At 32.9% G+C, this 22,862-nt stretch overlaps 1 pseudogene; it reads left to right on the forward strand.

The window, feature by feature from the left end:
- Nucleotides 1-13,125: 13,125 nt before the first annotated feature.
- LOC114074721 overlaps nucleotides 13,126-22,862 on the forward strand; it is a 35,667-nt pseudogene continuing 25,930 nt past the window's right edge.

Raw genomic sequence — 22,862 nt, forward strand, 5'->3', positions numbered from 1 at the left:
CCACTATTCACACAAGAAGGATACCATTACGACTTTCAACTTCAAGGATATCATAACCTCCTTTCTAAAAGGTTCCACATAAATGACCTACTTAAATATATTCAAGATCATATTTTAATCATTCATATACACTCATGACAAAGGTGTTTTATCCTACTAAGTCAAGGATTCATATTCACATTGTTCATGTTTCAAATAATGGACATAAGTCTACCAAAACAAGACACACTTACATTATCTTATCACATGTACATTATCATTCAAATAGCACATAGGGTCAACTTAATCATATTACAAGTCACCCTACATAATCCTATAGAATCATCATCACAGTTCAGCATAAGACTCATATTAGTCAACTAGGAAGATTCACACTTAAACACCAAGCAACAGGCGTGAAAACATCACTATAGCCTATCATGATCACCAATATTCAACTTAAAAAACACATGCTAGGACTTCACATATATACATAAACCATGTAGACCTTCACAATAATCACATATTCAAGTTATAACATGAAACTATCATAATTCATAAAGTAATGCTGACAAGGCCACATTCTTTCACAATTCATAAAATAATGCCGACGAAGCCACATTGTTCACAAGTATAGCACTTAAGCAGCACCACCATAAGTGGACCATACCAAACATCACAATTGAATCAATCGCCTATACAACACAATATAGAGAAGGTTAGGTAAACATACCACCATTCCATCCACAACAACTCCAATCCATAGCCAATTAAACCAATTCAATCCATAACTTACAAATAGTAATAATCACCAATTCAATCCAATAATCACAATATCCAATGGTCCAAGATAATAAAATATGAAATTGATCATTTTAGGACAGACTAAATACAATTCTAACATGCTTCTTTTATAATTCAATAGCCTAAATCAAACTACGCAAGAATCCGATACAATTGAGACATGATCAAATCACTCATAATATAGTCAAAATATTGAATTAATGATTTGCACGGATTCTTCTGAATTTAGTCTAAAATCATCAAATAAACATAAAATCAATCATAATTCATTGATTTAAAACATTTTATGCAAGAACCCATGGCAATATAACAAAATAGGACAATTTCATCTTTTGAAAGATCTTGAAAATCACTTTAAAGATTGGCTCCTTGAAGAAAGAGATTCAAGAATGAAAACCATACCTTAATTGATGCCAAGCCACGAAATTGAATGAGAATTTATGGAGAAATCAATCTCCAGGCTCCAATTTCCCTTCAAGCTTCATTGGTGTTCTAGAGAGTTCTTTTATGGGGTTTGAGTTTTGATTTTGAATAATGAACTTGGAAAGGGGTTCTAGACTTATAAACATGCTTAAAATACCCTTAAATGACCACCCAAAATATTTTTAGAACATAAGGTGAATTTCCTAAAATGCCCAAGACTTGGCCGAGACACCTACAGAAAATCTGCAGGTGTCAATCGGCGGTTCCCTATTGACGCCTCGTAGACCCACCTACAGACCATCCTTCTTGTCCGTGGTTTGGGTCAGAGACTGATTTGGGAGATTAAGCTCCCTATACTAAAGTGTCAACCTACGCCCCAGACGACGGGGCATCGACTGACCTACTGGGCGTTGATTGCCTCTTGTTGGTTGGACTGGTTTTAACAATTTTTGCTCACAAGTTGGGTCCTCCTCAAGGACCCTTTGATTGGTACTTGGGGAGTTTTTCCTTGAAATTTCCAACTCAACTACACTTGTATACAAGTTAGGAACGTCACACATCAATTTCAACAAAAACGAACACATAAAACATGCAAAGGCACACCTAAACGTACAAGCGCATCTACGTCATGGACATCCTTGGATGTTTAACCTCCAAACATTAGACACTGCCTCAAACATAATTATAAACCATTTTAGGACTTTAAAACCTCATGACACACGTGTTAGGCTCTAGTTTAACCTAAGTCATTTTAGTGGTGTTACATTCTCCCCCACTTGGACAACATTCGTCCTTGAATGACTCTTGCTTCATTTTAGGCACTTTCAAGAGATAAGAAACTCAAGACTATCAGCATATAACCATATCACACAATACACAATACACAATTAGGCGGAACACCAATTTCCACATAACCAAGAGGCTCAAAACACAACAAGAAGACAGAAACTATTTCTACAACTGATCATGCAATAAGACTCACATTTTTTATTTCATATAGGAGGAACTCCTTCTCTACACATTATCATGCTCATATAAATAAATTCTGTACACAATATAAGCATTTTTCATGAAAAAACAATTTAGTCAAATTTTCAATTTCTTTACAGTGAACACCAAATCCTTACAGTGAAATATGCTAAAATGTCCAATAATGCAAATCTTAAGCAATTTATGATAGAAGCATGAAAAAAATGAGAGACAAAATCATATAAACTTATTTTACAACATAAACATAAATTCATGAAATACACAATGCAAGGAATCAATGAAATTCAATTTCAACTCGACTCCTACACACAATGCAACATTCAACTTGCTAGTATGACATTCTATCTCTCAAATTTGAATAGAATAGAATAGAAGAGACCATAAATCACAACTCCACTACTCACCATACTCCCCCACTTAGAAGGAACCCATTACTTCACAATAGATAAAACTATAACTTACCGGCATGATCATCCAAATTTGTTCCCTTAGCTCGGAGAGCATAGAAGTGATTCCTCTTTGGAGCACAACTATCCAGAACATTTGGAGGAACTTTCTTGGATTCTCTTCCTCTTGCTGCAATAGTAGGAAAATCCCTCACCTTATGACCATCCCTACCACAACCAAAGAAACTACTGGTACCAAGTAGACACTTCCCAATGCTTCTTCCCACAAGTAGTACAAGTAGTCTTAACACCTTGAGAATTACTACCACCTTCAACCTTGACCTTAGGAGCACTAGGTCCATCATGGTTTGGAGCCCTCTTCTTAAACCTATGTTGATTTTGCTCATCGGATCTACGCCTCTTCAAATTCCTTGAGATCCTACTAAGTTTGGACTCCTCAATGGATTGTGCATACACCATAAGTCTAGTCAAGTTCATGTCATTATGGAGCATGGTCATATGGCACTCCTCTTTCACAAGGTCGTCAACAGCGGTCACAAACCTACTCATCTCTTCTCTAGGTCTTGACAACAAGGATTGATCATACCTAGACAACAAGGTGAACTTCAAATAATACTCTTCGACACTCATGTTCCCTTGCCTAAGGTTAATGAACTCCTCAATCTTCACCTCCCTCCTTGCACGAGGAAAGTACTTCCATAAGAAAACCTCCTTAAAATCCTCCAACTCTATAGGACCCAACTCAATCGGCCCATTATCTTTCCATTGGGTATACCACACTTGAGAAACATCCCTTAATTTGTGTGAAGTCAACTTTGCCTTCTTACTAGAAGTAACATGGCGTACTTGACCTCTAAAAGGTCTTATACTAGCTCATAGTTATCATTCATTGCATTGTCATAGGACTCTAAGTCTCTTTGTCATCCTAGACTAGACATCATTAGATTATAATAGAGACCCGGCCCTTTTAACATAAATCATTAACTAAACTATTACAAAACTTTACATAAACCATGACATAGGAAATTCTTGAACTTAAGAATTTCTTTCCTTGAGCTTGGGAATTATGTATCAAGCTCTTCACCGTAAAGACATCCTTTAAGCATCCATAACATATACTTTTTGTAAAAAGGTAAAGACAAATTGTATTAGTACAAGAATGCACTAAGTATGACAATCATGCAAAAATATGCATTAAAAGGGACATTTCACTTCGAAACCATGCATCATGCCTTTTTGTGAAAACTTCATAAAAACTATTATATCATAAGCATCATACAATTCACATACTCTGTTTTGGCATATACAATAGTCACAATATCACATAAAATCACACATTGCATTTATGGCACATTTAGAACTACTTTACATTAAATTCCTTCCCTTTTACAATAACCCCTTTTTCCTTTATAGTGAGCCTTTTTTCTTCTTAACTCCTTATCTTCCCAAGTAACCCTTGATACTAGGTGCAATGAATAGATAATGTCCTATTACACTATCCGCACTCAAGCATCACCTTAAGGCCACAAGGTAATCATATATACAACCTTCATTACATCCAACACATGCACTCATAGAACTATTTAGTATAACAAGACATCCACTTCAAATTTGACCCAACATTCTTTATGGACCACATAGAAGAACTCATCACAAGACCACATAAACCTACTTATAATTTCATTCTAAGCCTACTAATGCAATGTACATGTGAAGTCCCATAACCTTACACATACTAAGTAAACCTACAAAGAGACTACAAGCCTACCATTTACGTTATACATCTATAAGACAAGTATAGACAACTTCCTAAATGCAAAGCAATACCTTCATCATATGGTCAATAAGACCCACATTATGCCTCTAAGGTAAGACCATATCATATAGACTCATACCATGCATACATTCACAACAAGTAGACAACACTACAATGTCATGCATAAAGAACATAAACATAGTCATATACATTAGAACACCTTCCTAGAACTCCCTTGAAGAGTTAATTGTGCAATTCATAGGTAAAATATCATATCCTCACCTACACTAAGCAACTTCTCTTTGGTTATCCTAGGTAGGAACCATTAGTTTACTTCCATTGTTCATTTTACTTTTGAGGAAACTATAACCTTAACCAACACTAACACCATGGGTGCTAACATAGAATTTGGTGTTGTACAACCTAAACCTAGGGAAGGTGCTCTACCTTTCCAACGCAAAATACTAATAACATGCTAGCATATTAGGTGATATCCCTTGCTAGATCCTATGGGGCTAGCATAGTTTATGGAACTTGGAAGCATATATGGAAATATCACTCTATGCCATTTGGGCCTTGAAGATAACAACCTCGAGAGACTATGGTAAACCTACCTTCCCACATTGGAAAGGGACACCGCTCATCTTCTTCACTCGGTCTAAGATAATTCCCTTTATTGAAAAGTCATTATTAATTATTACTTTATAAAAGTAGGCTTTAGGAGATTGAATCTCCATATGCTTAGTTCATAGGTCTTAGATGAGAGTTCATCAACCTAAATCATGTGAGAAAACCTTCACATGGACATATCATATTCAAGCACCATCTAGTTTAGGATACACTTGAGAACACCTTCCAAGGCCCCTCTATATATTAGATCATCATACATGCATAATGAAAATGTTTTCATGTGTTACATGTGAGAAAATCTTTCACATAAACAGTCTTAGACCACACACGTTCTAAATTCATTTCATTCATGCATAAGTGTACAAGTGTAACTATATAAGGAAACCTTTAGATAAACACACTTAGACACTATGCATATTTTTAACATACTCATGCATTCATACTCATGTACATAGATAACAAACCTAGGAACTATCCTATCAAGGCACACATGTGCAATGCATAGTTACGTCCCATACCCTTGTAAATACTAGTACACCTATCAATTCATCCTAATTAAGGGACACATAATATACCCATGGACATATACTCTACATGCATAGTGGTAGAAATTAGTGCACATAAGAATATCTTTTTATTAGACTCCATGAACCTATACTACTTGTAAGCATGCATAAGGTGTAAGTGTGTATACATTGGTAAACATGATCACATAATGGCTATCAATATTACTTTAAGGCAGCCACCCTCTTAAGACCATAATGCATAGACCACAGATCATATACTAGCATAGGAGATAAAACAACTTTACATTACATTCAAGACTCCAAACTTTAGCTAATAACAAATTTATATAGGGGTGCATAGGTAGGGATTCCTTAACCGGGATTCATTAACTATTCTTACATCATCAATGACAACACCTAAACATCACCGTAACGTAGACATCAACATCCTCATAACATTAGTAATACAACCTAGATCATAAACTAGAACGGAAGGTTAGGCATGCTACACCACATTGGATGATCATCATCACCACACTATCATAACCCAATTGCCTTCAAGGCCATGATCACATCACATATACATTGAAAATAAGGTAAATACCGCCACCATAGTGCCATTCAAGGTCAGTCATCTAGAAATTCTACAGAAAAGTAGAGGAATAGAGCAATCTTACCAAATCTCCCTTGCTTTGATTATCAATGATCAATACACATAATTCATCAATAATACAAATATAGGGCAGTAGCTAAAGTTATCATAGCATAGACGAAACCATGCTTCAATTACTATAGGATTCAAGCTCACTTTATGTAAATTATCTTATAAATCTATAGAAGATAGAAGAACATAGATCAACCTTACCAAATCTTCCAACATTGATCCACATTAGATCAATTACACATATTTCATCATCAATTTACATAATAGGCAGTATCTAAATCAATTTATCATAATTGAATCTCATTACAATCATTCTAGCACCAAGATCACAAGATACTACAATATAGACTAAATCGAGATTGGGAGGGATCATGGGTTCATCATGAGATTGGATTGAATTCAACATGAAAAACAATAGCTAATCATCAATTTGACATAAGAATGCTTTTGAAATCATTTTGAGAAAGAACTCATGGCTAGATTGAAAGATAGATGGTTTGATCATGAATTTTCATTGAAAAGCTTTGAATGAACCCGTTAGAAGAAAGGTTGACTAAGGATGAAAGATCAACATACCTCAATACATTAAAAGACCACGAAATATTGATGAAGAATCCATGGCAATCCAATCTCCAAGTTGTTCTTGAGCTTCATCTCCAATGGAGGTTTCTCAAGGTTTCTTTTGGAGAGGGAAGTCTAATTTTGAATAATGAATTGGGTATGGGGTTTTGATCTTAATAACCAAATTAATATACACAAAAATATCCAAATTAACCACCTAGGATCAGGTTAGGACGTGGGGTGAATTTCCCATTCACCCCTTAATGAAACAGTGCGCCTGTCAGCATTCCAGGCTGCATCGACACCCACTATCAACGCCCAGTACACCCACTGATGGAACGTACTAGCAACCGTCGTTTGGGTCTGATGGTTAACATTTGGAAGCTTTATATCCCAGTATAAGTGTGAGGCTACGCCTCCCCAACAATGGGGCGTAGGTGACATGACGATCCGTCGTTGTAGGCTCGTACGTAGACACTACAAGGCAGTGTCTTGGCAGTCTTTGGGTACTTGAGGGCCTTTTGCAGGGACTTTGATGAGTGTACCCGGATGTTTCCAACGTAAATACACTCATATATGAGTTAAGGATCTTCCATATCAATTTCAACCAAAAGAAACACGTAAAACATGTCAAGACACACATGCACGTCTCAAGGCTAACTTTCAAATGTCATCGAACGTTCTTGGACGATTGACCTCCATATGACTTCAAATTAAGCATGCATACTGTAAAGTACCTATTTAACATATTTAAAACGTTTGTAGACACGTATGAGGCTCTAAGCACCTTAATTCATTTTTGAGGGTCTTACAATATCCCCCACTTGGAAACATTCGTCCTCGAATAACACTTGGGACATTTCAAACACATCAAGGAATTCTATGACCCATAGAGCAGCTCACAACAATTATAACATATTCAGATAAAAGTCAATGCACCACATTTACAAGGAACACCAACTTCAAGCCATTTACAATGCAACACAAGCAAGAAAAATCTTTATTCACTCACTTTCAAAATGCATCAAACACATAGGCCCTTGTCATGATCGTAGGAGGAACATCCTTCTCCTAATCATAACATGGTGTTTACATTTCATTTTATTAAGAGCTCATTATGCAATAGCCTTTAAGTCACACATAGGCAAGTTTAACATCACTCAAGAAGCACACAATCAACTCATACTTCAATGCACATAATCTTGAGTCAAGTAGATTAAAAAAAGATCTTTATCATATAGACATAATGCCATGAAGGTCATATTCAACCTTACCATGGTTAGTTATGTTTAAGTAGGAATGTCCTACTCAACACACTTACATGTCTCATGAGTTCACACACAAGCAATGCACAAAGGTCAATCCATTTTAAATGAGAAATTCTCAACTTTTAACCAAAGCATGCTCATATTCCCTTCCTACTAAAGTAAAAATGGTAAGTCACACCACACACATTGCAACAATAGGAAGTCATTTCACATAATTTAAATTTATAGCATGACAAGAGCCTTCATAAGCAAGCATGAATTTGGGAAAATCTTACAAATCATAGGCACACACAAGGACATTGACAACACATACCTTGACTTTTCAAGAATGAGCCTACACTCATACTTCCCGAACCATAGAATTCATATAAACTTCAAGAGACTCATCATTTTTTATTTTAAGGAGACTCAATTTCTCATTAATGGCTTAGAACACCACCATTAGATGTGACATCAAACACACTTCTTACTTTATGTCATGAAGTTAAATGCACAACTAACACATCAAGATGCAGAATCAACATGAGAAGATATGAATTTGATCAAAATCCTTTTTCATGCAATTTGAAATCTTCAAACATGCTTTACATAGTGTTAATAAAGACATACATAACACATGGAGAACATACAACTCATACTTTAATGCAAGACTCTTATCATGAACAAGCTTCTAGGGACATTGTAGTCTCAAGATCTAGTCAGAAGAGAAGGACATTATAAGGATATCTACCACCTTACTACTCTCATCACCAGCCCTCACTTAGGGTAAATTCATTCTAGGCACATCAAGGGCACTCTAAACTTACCATCTAGGAACATTATCCCCCACTTGGGGAAAGCGTAATCACATCATATCCTTGAACACAAGGTCAAGGAAAGTCAAAACCAAACTATATACACCTCACACAAGAAGTTTTAAAATCATTTGAGGGTCTTCACTCCTAATCTCTTATGAAGGAGTCTACTAACTCAACCATCATCATTCCTTCAAGCCTAACACCCAAATGAAACTCATAACAGTCAAGCTAGGTCATACTATTTAGCCACATAAGGTCTCAGCTATATCATGACTACTAAAGGGTCATGAAAACCTTAGGGGAAACAATGCAGGAGACTTAGCCATAGGGCCTCTTTCTTTTCTTTCAACACTAGGGTAAGGTAACTTCTAGTTCATTCCAACCCACATCATCACCATACAAGGTAAGCACACTACCTTCACCTCTAGGACCAAGCCTATAAAAAGGACTCCAATCCATATAAAGAAACTATGAGGCATTACACACATAGAAAGGGCAACATTGAACCATTAAACATATACAAAGGCAACATGCATCTTTGGCTAGTTACTAAGCATTTCAACCCTAAGCCATATCATAAGACTATCACATGCAAAACCAAAATAGGAAATTATTATTCCAAAAGGAAACTCATTTTAACCATAACAACTTCTAACATGCTATAACCATATCATGACATAAATCTTCACATACATGTAATTTCAGATAGATCACATATATAGCCATAAATGGCATCACATCATCAAAGCATACCAAAATTAACCTTCACACATACTCATCCAACCATAAAACCAAGATAAGCATCAAAACACACCTTTTTCTCCCTCAAGCAAAGAGATACTTTCTTATCTAACCAATAACATCTTAAATGCCACCGGACTAGAAAAGATAAGAGAGATCTTATAGAGTTAAATTCTATGGCACGACATGAGAATAGTGAAGAAGGGAAACTCTATCGTTCTATAGCCTCTCGCTCATAGATGTGTCAAGACTCACCACCAATGAATGAGACACTATTATACGTGGCAATATGAGACTTTGGACCCTAAAACAACTTTTATAACCTGATGCTCTTATACCACGTTTGTCACAACAGAGAGCACCCCCTAGAAGTAACATGAAATACTTGAACTCTCGGTAGTTTTATATATATATATATATATATATATATATATATATATAAACACTCCACACAACTACTCAACTACATGGACGTTTGGTGTGAGAGATAAGAATAAATAGTCTTGGGATATAAAAATAGGCATGAGATAAAATATTATTGTCTTGTTGGTATAGGCATGAGATAAAATTTTACTGTCTTGTTTGGTTGTCATGTTTGGGATAACTTATCCCACCATTTATACCATAATGATGAGATAAGTTATCTTATATACATGGTGAAATAAGCTATCCGAGGGTAACTAAAATCCCTGAATAATTAATCATGGGATAACTTGTTACTTGTGAGTGGACACCATTGATGAGCTTCATCTTGATCTCAAATCTTCAAGAATGTCCCATTACAATTCTATTTGTGTTTGGTATTCCCTCCGTCCCAATATATATGAGTTAGTTTGAATGTTTTTGGCCAAAACCATCCTTCAACTATACCCCAAACTTAAATTACATCCTTAAAGTATCATATTTAGCAGAAAAACATCCTTTAATTATACCCCAAACTTAAACTACATCCTTAAAGTATCATTTTTAGCAGAAAACATCCTTCAAGTATTTTAAAGTAATCAATTTTCATCCTTCTACTTGAATTTATTAGAAACTAATCGATATATCCCACAAAAATTAAGTCGTCCCTTCCTAATTATTATTCTTAAATATGCCAAGAATATTATTCTGAACTTTTTCGTAATTGAGTTAAGTATTATGCAAAACCTTTTAATTTGACCCTTTTTCATTCATTTTTCATGTAATTTTAATTAAAAATATTATTTGTTTAAATATATTTCTTCTCAATTGAATATGCTAGCAGTGACATTTGTACGAGACTTTCGCTTCTAATAATGTAGAATGAAACTCAAATACGAGACATAATCAATATTTTGGTCATATTGATATTAGATTGACCCAAAAATCTATTCATTTAGTTGGTTAGAAAAAGGTAAAAATAGTTAATCTCCAACTTCTTTTCATTACGAAAAAGGCAAATCATGTGCACTCACACCTTCCAATCATTTTTAGTTTCCGTGAGCAATAGTGTCTAAGATTTATTTTTTATGAATTTCTTGTGGAAAGTAATGAAATTTTCCAGAATAACTTTTGTTAATAGTCATGTTAACTACTCATTCTTTCGTAAGATCCCTTAATTTTTTGACAATATCTAACAAAAGGATAAAAGTTGTTCACTTACAAATACTTAAAGGATGTTTTCTGCTAAAAATGACACTTTAAGGATGTAGTTTAAGTTTGGGTATAGTTAAAGGATTTTTTTTTGCTAAAAATGATACTTAAGGATGTAGTTTATGTTTGGGGTACAGTTGAAGGATGTTTTTTGCCAAAACTAATGTAGCTTAAGAAATAAAGAAAGATTTTTAAATTTACGGTCTAAAATGAGTGATAAATATTTGTGTGACTAGAAATCATTTCATTAAGGATAAAATGAACATTTTAAAGTTAAATTGTTAATAAATATAGAAATATGTTGTTTTTTTTTGTACTGACTAAGGCCTTATTTGTTTGCACTTAATGGAGGTCTGAATTTTAATCATTCACATTCAGTCCATTAAGTGCGTTTGATTTTTAGGTCTGAATCTTAATCATTAAGATTAAAAATAACAAGCATTCTTTCCATAAGCAAATTCACTTCTTCCTTGCTTCTCTTCTGGACAAATATCAAGTTTCTTTCATTTATTTTCCAACTAAGTGCCATTTTTTTTCTTTTGAATAAGTAAGTTTTCATAATCTTTTACAAGTATTTATCTAATATTTCTGATATTTAAAATATTCTTGGTTGAATTGTTATTTATGAAGAACTTTTCTTGTCACAATTCGTTTGTTGTAAAAACTTCTTTGGAAGAAGTTATCATTGTTTCATGAGTAAAAATTGTCGAAGAAAATAGATGAATCGTCTTTTTTATAATCTAATTCTTGATACAAGTGTTTGAAATAAGTATTTTTTATTCGGACTATATCTTTTATTGATATTCCGCTTAATTTCTAATTTTTAAAAATATTATGCACATTAAGATATTGAAAACAATCTTAATGGTTTAGTGTTCAGACCTAGAAACTACATCTTAATATTCAGACAAGTATTCAGATTCTGACATCTTAATCTTAATGTTAATCTTAATACTCAGATGTGCATTCAGATTCAAAACTCTTAATTTTAATGAAAACAAATGAGGCCTAAAAAAGAAAGTTAATCATATAAAAATTGTTCTAGAGGGAGAATGTTTTTTCAGATTTTTACTTCTCTTGGTTGGCTTTTTAGCCTTTTTATTATTTCATTTTATTTGTATTTTTTTGGACGATTTTAATTATAAAATTGGGCTTGGCCCAATCTGCAATCTAAAGGAGAAAATTACATGAATCGAAAAATATTATTAGCGTATTATTTAATACAATTATACTTTCACATAAATGGGAAATTTAGTAATTAAGACAACTTTAAGAACATAACTAATCAAAATAACAACAATTTAAAATTTTTAGGGAAAATGACAGAAACGCAATATGTTTATTAATTTTATGTATTGTAGATTTTAGTTTTATTAAATTTATGTATTTTATATTTTAGTATATATTAGTATTATTAATTTAATGTATTTTATTGAAACTCATTTATTGGACAAAAACTTGGTCCAAATAACCATTTAATAAAAAAACAAATTAATAATTACATTTACCGTTCCAAGAAATGTAAAACATAATCACATTCAAAATTTTCAAATTATTCCCAATTTTGATGTTTCTTTCATCAAAATTTCCAGATTCTTCATCAAAGCCATTGATTATCAAGGATTCAAGTAGATTTTCGAGCTCATAAAGGATTATTATTAAAGCAAATTTCGTGGTGGCAAGGTTAGATCAACTTTCGGTTTTGATTTTTTTAAATTTTTTTGTTAACCCTCTGATTTTATATATCACGATTTTATGGATTATTTATGTGATTTTGTTTTAATATTCATCATACATTTATGATTTTGTTTTTTTTTGTCCTTTTTTTTATGATTTTCTTTCAATGTTTAAGATTAGGTAGATTATGAAAATTCATATATATAGAATCATTTTTGTTTGATGTTCACTACGGTGTAACAGTTGTTTAAAGAAACTTTTTTTATCCAGATTTTTGGAATGTTGGAAAAAAAATTGTATTGTATGCAATGGCTGATTCGGTTAGGATTACTAGAGGTATAAACGACAACATTCAAAATTTTCTGCAATTTCCCTCATTTGATTTGTGCATTACTCAGGGATTGATCGATAATGTAGGATCTGCGGCTAGGATGCACAAGAGTCTAAAATGGCAATAGAGAGCTCGTCAAAAAAAAGGGAAGTGTTGTGCTCTGAAACCCCTGATGAACAAGAAAAATATCGAAGTGATGAAGTATTACATCATGACGATGAAGAGGTATTAAATTATTCATGAAAAGATTTTTTATGCTATGTCTATTGTTGTTTTTGTGTTTGAAATTGTATATGTCTTTCAGATTGGAAGCTTATAGTTTTAAATACAGAAAATATTTTTGCATCCCTAAATGTGATGCGATAAATTACGGATACAATTAAAACAAGGTCTAATATTTGTCAGTTGTGCAAATATGCAAATTACATTTCCTGTGAGCATCTAAGTAAAAAGATAAAAAGTTTAAGTGAGTACTATAATCTTGCTTCTTTCAAGCCTTTTGTTATTTCTGTACAGTTCTCAATATAGAACTTGTTAGTCCAACAAAAAGTATTCATGTAAAAGAACTTTCAACCAAAAATGTGCATGTATCACTAAAAGTACCAAAACACTAATATTGGATGCTACAAATTACCTTATACTTAAGACTCTTCTCATTTGCTTGTCAATATTAAGAAAATGAATACAATATTTATCTTTATATATTCCAATTTAGTAGATTTCCCTCAAACTGTATTCTATTAGCCATTATATTTTTCCCATATTTTGTTGTATACATATATTAGATTGTTGAATAATGTATTTATATTTTTTTCAGCATCTTTATGTATTCAAATTTTAATAGATTTATAGTATATTTTAGTATGTATTTTGTTATTTGTTTCATTTTAATTTTTATGCCAACAATATTCATGAATCTGAATGAACATTCAATCATTTGTATACAATGTAGTTTCTCTTATTCTATTTTATGAACTAGAAATAGATTTATATATCAGTAAATATTTGAGTACGTATTCATTTTATTGTCGAACATGTGCAGTCAAATGAATTTTATGTCAAAAATAAACCAAAAAAGCTCCCCATATTCATTGTTTCTTTTAAACATGACATAAAAGCTGATTTGGTGAAGTATTTACATGGTCATGTATACAATGTATTCCGTGAGAGCACCTGTTTTAATAATTATATGGAAATGCATCGACGTCGTGCTCGCGGACAAATACATAGGTGTTGCATGGCTTTAGAACTCAATTGTAGTTCTCGCCAAGCATTTGTAATGCGTGTAAATGGATCTACGTTGCGTTTCACTTTGAGAGAATTTGCTTTGATTAGTGGATTAAATTGTGTCAATGAAGAAAATGATTTCATCTTGGACAAGTCAGAACCAAATAGGTTCATGGAACAATATTTTGAGGGTGCTAATTTGATCAAAAAAATCGATATAAAGAGGAGTTTTCATCAAAAAGTGTGGGGGGAGAATGATTAGGATGGACTGAAGTTTGCAATATTATACTTCATCCAGACAGTGATTTTTTCTGGTGAAAGAGCTACCAAAAAAGTTCGTAGATTATATTTTGAACTTGTTGAAACTGGAAGGTACAGTCAGTTTCCATGTGGGAAAAAAGTTTTCTACTTGCTGATGAAGAGCTTGAGCAAAAAGTTGAATAGTAAAAAACAATTTTATAGAATCAGTGGAATGCCTATTGTATTCCAAGTATGGTTGTTTGAGTGCAGTTCGAGTATTAATTTCTAGGTCACTCAAAAGGTTGATGACCATATGCCGATGTTGCTCAACTGGCAGACGACCAATGATAATCGTAGATACAAGAAACTTATGAACACCATATTTAGTGATGTTAATAACAAGGTACTTAATCAACATAGTTTAATAATGAACAAGTTGTATTGTTTCTTATTGTTTTTATTTAAAATAGTAACAAAATGTTTGGACTTCAGATTAAATTCAGGCTCATGCCACGTGTTCAACGACATGGCCATTCAAGTTAAATAAATGAGTCACTAAAATTATGACATGTGACAAATAAGGTGACAATACCAATTAGGGGTGTCATATCATAAGACCACTAAACAATTTATTTTTTGGACTTTTTTTTGTGCGTGCTTATGAGTGCGTGCGTGCGTGCGCGCGCGTGTTTGTGTGTGTGTGTGTGACACAAGTAGTTCATACAGAATAAATCATATTAAAAATACATTGTAATGAGTGAATAACGTGAAAAAGTACAATATTAGATGATTAAATATTATTTGAAACTACAAAATTCAGCAACAAAATTTATCTAGATAGGTAAAACATATAGTGAATTATATATATATTGACCAAAATTTAAGTATTGATATATTTACATGATACTTTTTATAAGTAATGTTGTTGATATATATTCCATTTGTTGTTTCGATTATCGATTTCAACGGTTAGAGTAGTTTCATTCATCTACTTAAACTATATAATTAGGAAAACATTAATTAACATATATCACCAAAAAATTATTTATGAATATCTTTTTCATTTATCCGCTTTTTTATACCAACTTTAGCAAATTCAAGGTATTAAAAGTTGAAGTTTCGAATAACTCCAAGCTTAGAAAAGACTCAAATCAAAGCTATTGTAATGGTATGACATATAAGAGGATCGAAAATCAATCTTGATAATGAATGATCTTATCTATTCCATATGCTTCAATGAAAATAAAAATTTTTATTGTTGGAGACGAAAAGGCTTTTCCAAACCACAACTACGTGTATCCATTGTTATGATATTTATACATTGAAAGTACAAAAAACTAAGAAAAAGAATGAACAAAATCAAACAAAATATTCTGTTGAGAATACATCATATTCTAAATTACTACACATCAAGATAATAAAAGCAAGTATTGATAGATGAACAAATATAACAAGTAGACGCTGCAATCAAACTAATGAATGTTCAAATGTGAAAAAGTTGTATTCTAATTAATATTGAGGAAATATGCTACTATAATAATTACTGGTAGATGAACCATCTATTATTTATCCTGTTCAATGCATATGATTATTAATAAATTTTATATTTTTGAAATTATAGTTGTTGGACTTTTAGTTTTATCTTTATATAATTAAAATGGTAATTCAACTTTTTTTTTGGAACATCTAACTTATAATAATATATGTTAGTGAAAAACTTACTAGATAACAAAAAATACAATATTACAATTGAAAAAAATAAATAATGAAGAAAATATATCTCTTCAAGGCTAAGGCGCGGATATCTCACTCTCTTTAAGGAGATTCAAGCCCACTACAGCAAATGTTTTCATCGGTCCAGTAGTAGTCCTCTTTGACTTGTCCCCTCCAAGATACAACAACCTTCAATAATTATAACTCAAAAACTCTGGACAAGATTTGAGTCCAAAGCTCCACAAAAAAGAACACCTCCCTTCAAATAATAAGAACTCTCTTTTAGGCTAACACTTTCACTCTATGTTTTTTCTCTTGTGTATTGTATCTATCAATCCAAATGAAGACCACTACTATTTATACTAGAAAAAATCTTCCTAGCATTGAATAGTAAGATAATGGAGGTAGTAAATAGTGAAGATAATGACCTTAGGAGTTTCATAGGCTACATAGGTTACAATAGTAGTTACATAGGTTACAAATTCCACAACTTGGGATCGGCCCATCCTAGGCTATCACCCCTGAGCTGGAACCCTTTTATATCAATTGCGATCGGCCCATGCTAGGCTTTAGCCCCTCAGCTGCCACCCTTCTATACAAATTAGGATAGACCCATTCTAGGCATTTACCCCTGGGCTTCCACCGATAATTATACAGATTGCTACACATGGATTCTTTAATCATTGATATTGTTGTTTACAAGTTCATAGCTCTTTTGAGATTGTTCTTTGGATAATTCTTTTGAGATTGTTGTTTTGGTGGTCATAATCATTGTTGAGATTTAGAACTACTGATCAGTAGTAGAAGACATATTAATATGGACTTGCGATAATACCAATAATTTGGGAAGCAAACGTGACACCAACGAAACACTTAGGAGCTTATATGACTCATTAATCATGTTAACATCTCAAATTGGAGCACATCAAGTGAAGACATTTAACATTCAGCCATAAAATTTGAACTCTATATGATATCAAAACACTCACTAACTAATATCAAATATAATTTAGACATGAACATGGAACCATAGGAGAAAGTGGGCATATTCAACTTAAAGACTGATACATATTCCATGTAAGTAGATATAAAAATGTAAAATAGAGCAAGTAGTGATTTTGTGAGGTAACATTATAGTCTAACATAGTGGGAGTAATAACTAATAAAGGGAATATATTAAGATGTGAAAATATGACATTTATGATGGAATAGAAAGGTGAAGCAAGATTGCATGATATGGGCAGATTATATATCCAACATATAAACATTTGTAATCTAGGATCATTTTGATTTATATAAGGGGAATAAGTGTCAGGGTACTTTGATGATAAATATGTTTAAACCTTGCATTCTAATACTTGGTAAGATAAGCAAGTACATTTAGTCATAAACTCATATTGTAATACCCACTTTAATGCTCTAGGGAGTAAGAACTGCAACTATATATAAGTCACTAGCAAGGGGACTTAGAAATCTTACTTTGTAATACAAGTGTTGGATTTATGCCAAAGAAATAGGAAATCAAATAGCCTTGCATACTTTATTTTTTACTAATATAACTATCACCATTCAACCACCCTTTTTGGTGCTAACCTACAGTATAAGTCATGATTAGTTTAATGTTAGAAGCTAATAACATTAAAGGCCCTCCAACAATAGTAGTTAAACACTTGACAGAAATCAGGCTCATACAACCCTTACACAAATGGTGAACCACCAGACCCTTCTTCAATACATTAATACAACTTCATACATTATTTGCAAGGATACCCAAGCTTCCCCCAACAACAATATACATAAGGCACCCACTAGCATTCCCCAAATATCTTTTAGCGTAATAGGATAATATGAAACTCAAGGATTTATGGCCATCCATGATTTCTTGAAAAATGTATACAAATTTCTCTAGGCAAAACCTCTATTTAAAGTGAGGCAAAAATGGAAAGTAGCCTTAACTTAGTTCCTGGAAATTAATCCATTAAACTTGTACTTAAAGAACTAAAACTCTCCTGTGATTTTTTACTTGAAAAAGTGAACAATATTCAAGAACCCAAAGGTGTTTTATGAGTGCTGTGTTAATCCAAAAAAGCACAAAGAGAGAAACTTAATAAATCCTAAATTTTGAAAGTAAAAGATGAAGTAAAAGATATGATATTTATCCTTTTAAAAAGGTGGTGCATTGGACCACTTTCTTGGACAATTTTGGCCATATATATTTTAAAGTAGGTGACCTGCCTACTTGGTCTTTTAACTTGGGTCTTTGTGACTTCAAAACTTGTTAGGCCTTACTGCCAATTGTCCTTCTATTTTTGTCAATTTGGGCCATAATTAATGAAAGTAGGCGATTCACCTACTTGAACTTTTAAATTGGGCCTTTTAGGACTTGAGAATATTGGGCGTTGGCTTTCCATTTCCCCTTATTCTTCTAATAAACTTGGGCTGGATTAATTCAATTAGGTGGTAGTATACTTGGCCCAATAACATGGTTAAAAGAGTCTTAGTTGGTGATCCACCTTATTGGTCCTTTGGGCTAATCAATAAGTCAAAGTACGTGATGCACCTACTTGTAACCTGCTAGATTAGTTAAGTCAAGCAAGCACCTCACAATTGTACAATTGTGTTCCATTTCTATACCTTAATACCTTTAGTGTAATTTAAAACATATATACACTATGTCAATTTAAACAGTAAACTCTAATACAATCATCTCAAGTTTAAATGCTTCCATCCATTTTAAATTTATTGGATCCCATTAATATCTACATATTGCTCACTTTAAACCTATTCTGTTGTCATTAGTCTCATAGGAAACCGATTCCATAACTATTCTACGTGTACTAGTGTTATATTCTCCCCCTCCCCCATTATCATTATTCGTCCTCGAATGATAGGTGAAGCTGACAATTTAATTAACCTTGGAATATCATTGGGTTATTTGCGAGAGTTTCCTCTGCAAACAGAACTATCAAAAATATATTGACCAACACATATAGATAAGTGTCGCATGACGTCTCAATACATATGTTTTATGAAATTAGAATATAAGAAATCAAACCCTTTTCTTGAACATGTAATTCACTGAAGATACACAAGTACAACTCATACAAATAAGGAATTTAATATACCTAAACATGAGACATGCAATTGACATATCAAATGAACAAATATTTGTAGGACTTATGATCATATAAGGAGACAACATGATCTCAGATACTTATGTTGCTGTTTAGAATGAGGAGATGTATTTAGGATCTCTACCATCTTCTATCCCCAAGTATCTTATGTTACATTTTAGTCCTTCAACAATACTTCAATAGAGGTTACGCCTTGTGTGCTTAGCCTCCAGGCCTTAAAAATCAAGAATTACTATGGTGTCTCCCAACTTTTATATGGACCTGACATATAAAATCATAGGCGTAATCTATCGGGGCTCTACTTTCCCTTCTCTTTTATCCTATGACTCTTTTCAAAAGTGAATCTTATAAGAACACATAGTTATTAATAATATCTCTAAAGTTTTATATCGCACCTTCTGATAAGGTATTATGCTAAGTTATTTATCTATGGTTGTGATAAAATTTACCTATATGACGAGCCTTTTATGATCAAATTTTTCACTAAATATTGTTACAAGGAAACATTTTCCCAAATTATTCAAAACTCAAGTCAATAAACACAGAGGGGAATACTATACGGATAAACAAGTCACATTGGGTATGAAACATGCTTGCAGACTAGCCCAAAAGGGAGAGCATGGTACACATGCATTAAGCTATAAAAAAAATATGTGGTGTACGCGCGCATATAAACTATAGGGTAGCGTGTATGTGAATAAACTATCATAAGAAATGTAGGAAATTGAATGGATGAGCATATGATCCATGAGTACAAAAGCTAAGAAATATATAATACGTAAGCAAGTAGACTATATGACATATAGACATATAAGAAATTGAACTATCATATGACAATCACATTGAGCAAGTATGTTATATTGTACGAATTGGTGGACTAACATGTAAAATTAAGTACACATGATATATGACCACATGACACATGTCTAAAAAATCTATAAGGCCTCTAATGCTTAAGAAAATAAGCTATGTATTGTTTATGATGCATATGATATGTAAACAAGTGATATATGAGCCATATAATCCAAGAGCACTTATTTTTTTTGCCATAGCATATGATGAATTAGCATGCATTACTCACACAATATGGACAACTGATATGTGAAAAGTAACATGTGCAATAAATAACATGTAACGGACAGGTCCTACAAAAACATATAACACTAAACAAGGTTCTTTGAAGCGGATAACAATAATATGTAATCATTCTATGACATTAGGTAACATATGAGGAAGTGATCCACAAGGGCAAATGATATACAAATAGATAAAGTATAGAACATGTATTTTGTATAATGTTTAACAAGCAATCTTTGGAAACTATGAGATATCCTATAGAACCACTCTACCATATTAAGGGAGAACACGCTATCTTAAGCGCTAAGTCACGGTGGGGTAGTTCTGCTCAGATTCCTTACTCACTTCAAGGCACATACAATTTATTTCCCCGTCTACGATCTTGAATCTCCTAACAATTCTTATTGGTATTATGCTAATGGGACTTCGCTTCAATCTAGGCCAATAAAAATAATTCTGTTAAGATAGAAAAAGAAAATTCTCAATAGTTCATCTCTAGGAGTGGGAGGCCGAAGTGAACTTCGCCCTCATTACTAGCTTGTGTTACATCACACTCAATGTCTGGTGCCTTTTGAAAGTCATAATAGAAAATTAATAGTGAAGCTTGAAATTACTATAAAATATGAAATCTATTAACAAGTAAATGGCAGGTACCATAAAGTTATATCAGGATTTGTAAAATCGTAGAGTAGCCGCTTTGGGCTTCACTAGATAGGTCTAGCCATAATAATAGAATTCCTCTTTTTTTTTTTGTATAACTTAAGGGTTCTAGGACTCCTTTCCCATGCAAAATAGAAAATAAGAACAACTAGAATGTGATCAATATTTCCTCTATTAACAAATTAATGCAGGTATATATTGAATGAATCATGTAGTAACTCTAATCAATTTGATTAAAGTCTATACATATGTATAATGCTCTACATCTCTTTTGTACTAATTATGTGGATGAGCTATGCCCATGTATCTTCTATATAGTAACCTTTCTATTCAACTCTAATTCTTGTTGTTATCAAGAGCTTATATCAAGACTTGAATCAATACTAAAATTGACTTCTTTGTCTAACAAAGGTTCACAAAATTTTTCCTAGGTGCACCATTATAACTCATTCGGGTTAATAATTGATACCATTTTCTTGCCTCATACACTTGCAATCACTCTTTTATAACCACCTATCTAACTCCTCTAGTGCATCATATCATCCCCACCCCTATGTTTAGAAAATTGACATATCCCATCTCTTTCTAACTAGAAGCTCTACATACATTTTTTGCACGTGTCATTCAAGCTTCATTCTCACATGCTTTCTATCTAACAAGTACCTTTTGATCAAAACTAGTAGCTTCATGTACTCTAATCCAACTATGTACAACCTGACTAATCACAACTTTGGTCTAGCTAATAAATTTTCCTTTTGTTGTTAACCTTACCCTTTAGTCATCTCCTAATCCTCTGTAGCAAAAACATAGATCCTAATAGGCACTAACATACATATATCATTTTCAGCAATTATCACCCTTATCCTTAAGTTTTAAAACCCTAAAAAGAACAAATGTTATTAGTACTTATTCGATAGTAACAGCATTGCATTGATGCATTCACCTATCAGATTGTGTCACTGCCTTCTTCCAACTAAAAGAAACTGGTTCAACTACACCACTTTCGAGTACATGTGTAATGCCGTCAATTCAATATATAGCACAGACTAAGAACGAGTGTCCTCTATAGGAATATATCCTACAGTTATTGAGGAAATATAGAACTCAAGAGTCGATGATATCCTCCTAGATCTGCCTGGAAACGCTATAGCTCATAGATGTAACTAGGTAACCAATCATTTTTAAGCATAGTAATAACTTTCTCAATTGAACCAATGTGATATAAATGGGTACAAATGCAACTTAAAATGCAAATACCATAAAAAGCTTTACATGCCTTATCTGGGACGGTAGAAAAAAATGAGCCCAATCTATTAGAAATTTTATAACTTATGATCCTTTCTGTATATTACATAATGACAATTTAGAAACGATTAACCTTAACCATAGTAAGCATTATAAGAATAAAATGATCAGGTACAAGTGGAATTAGCTTCTTAACATTGCTCTATCACAGAGTTTGGATTACGAAGAAAAGTAACAATTGCTAAATTCCTAAGAAAGCCCTCTAATTATAAATGTGGTGCACAACACATTCATAAGTAAGGCTCTACTAGACACGACTTTGTAGATTCCCTAGGACGAACTGCTCAAATAACATTTTTGTCACACCCCAACCCTAGGTGAGGCAGAAAAGTATCATGTTCTTCTATTAGGGAGAACT

Source organism: Solanum pennellii, chromosome 11, assembly GCF_001406875.1.
Source record: "Solanum pennellii chromosome 11, SPENNV200".
Taxonomy (NCBI): domain Eukaryota; kingdom Viridiplantae; phylum Streptophyta; class Magnoliopsida; order Solanales; family Solanaceae; genus Solanum; species Solanum pennellii.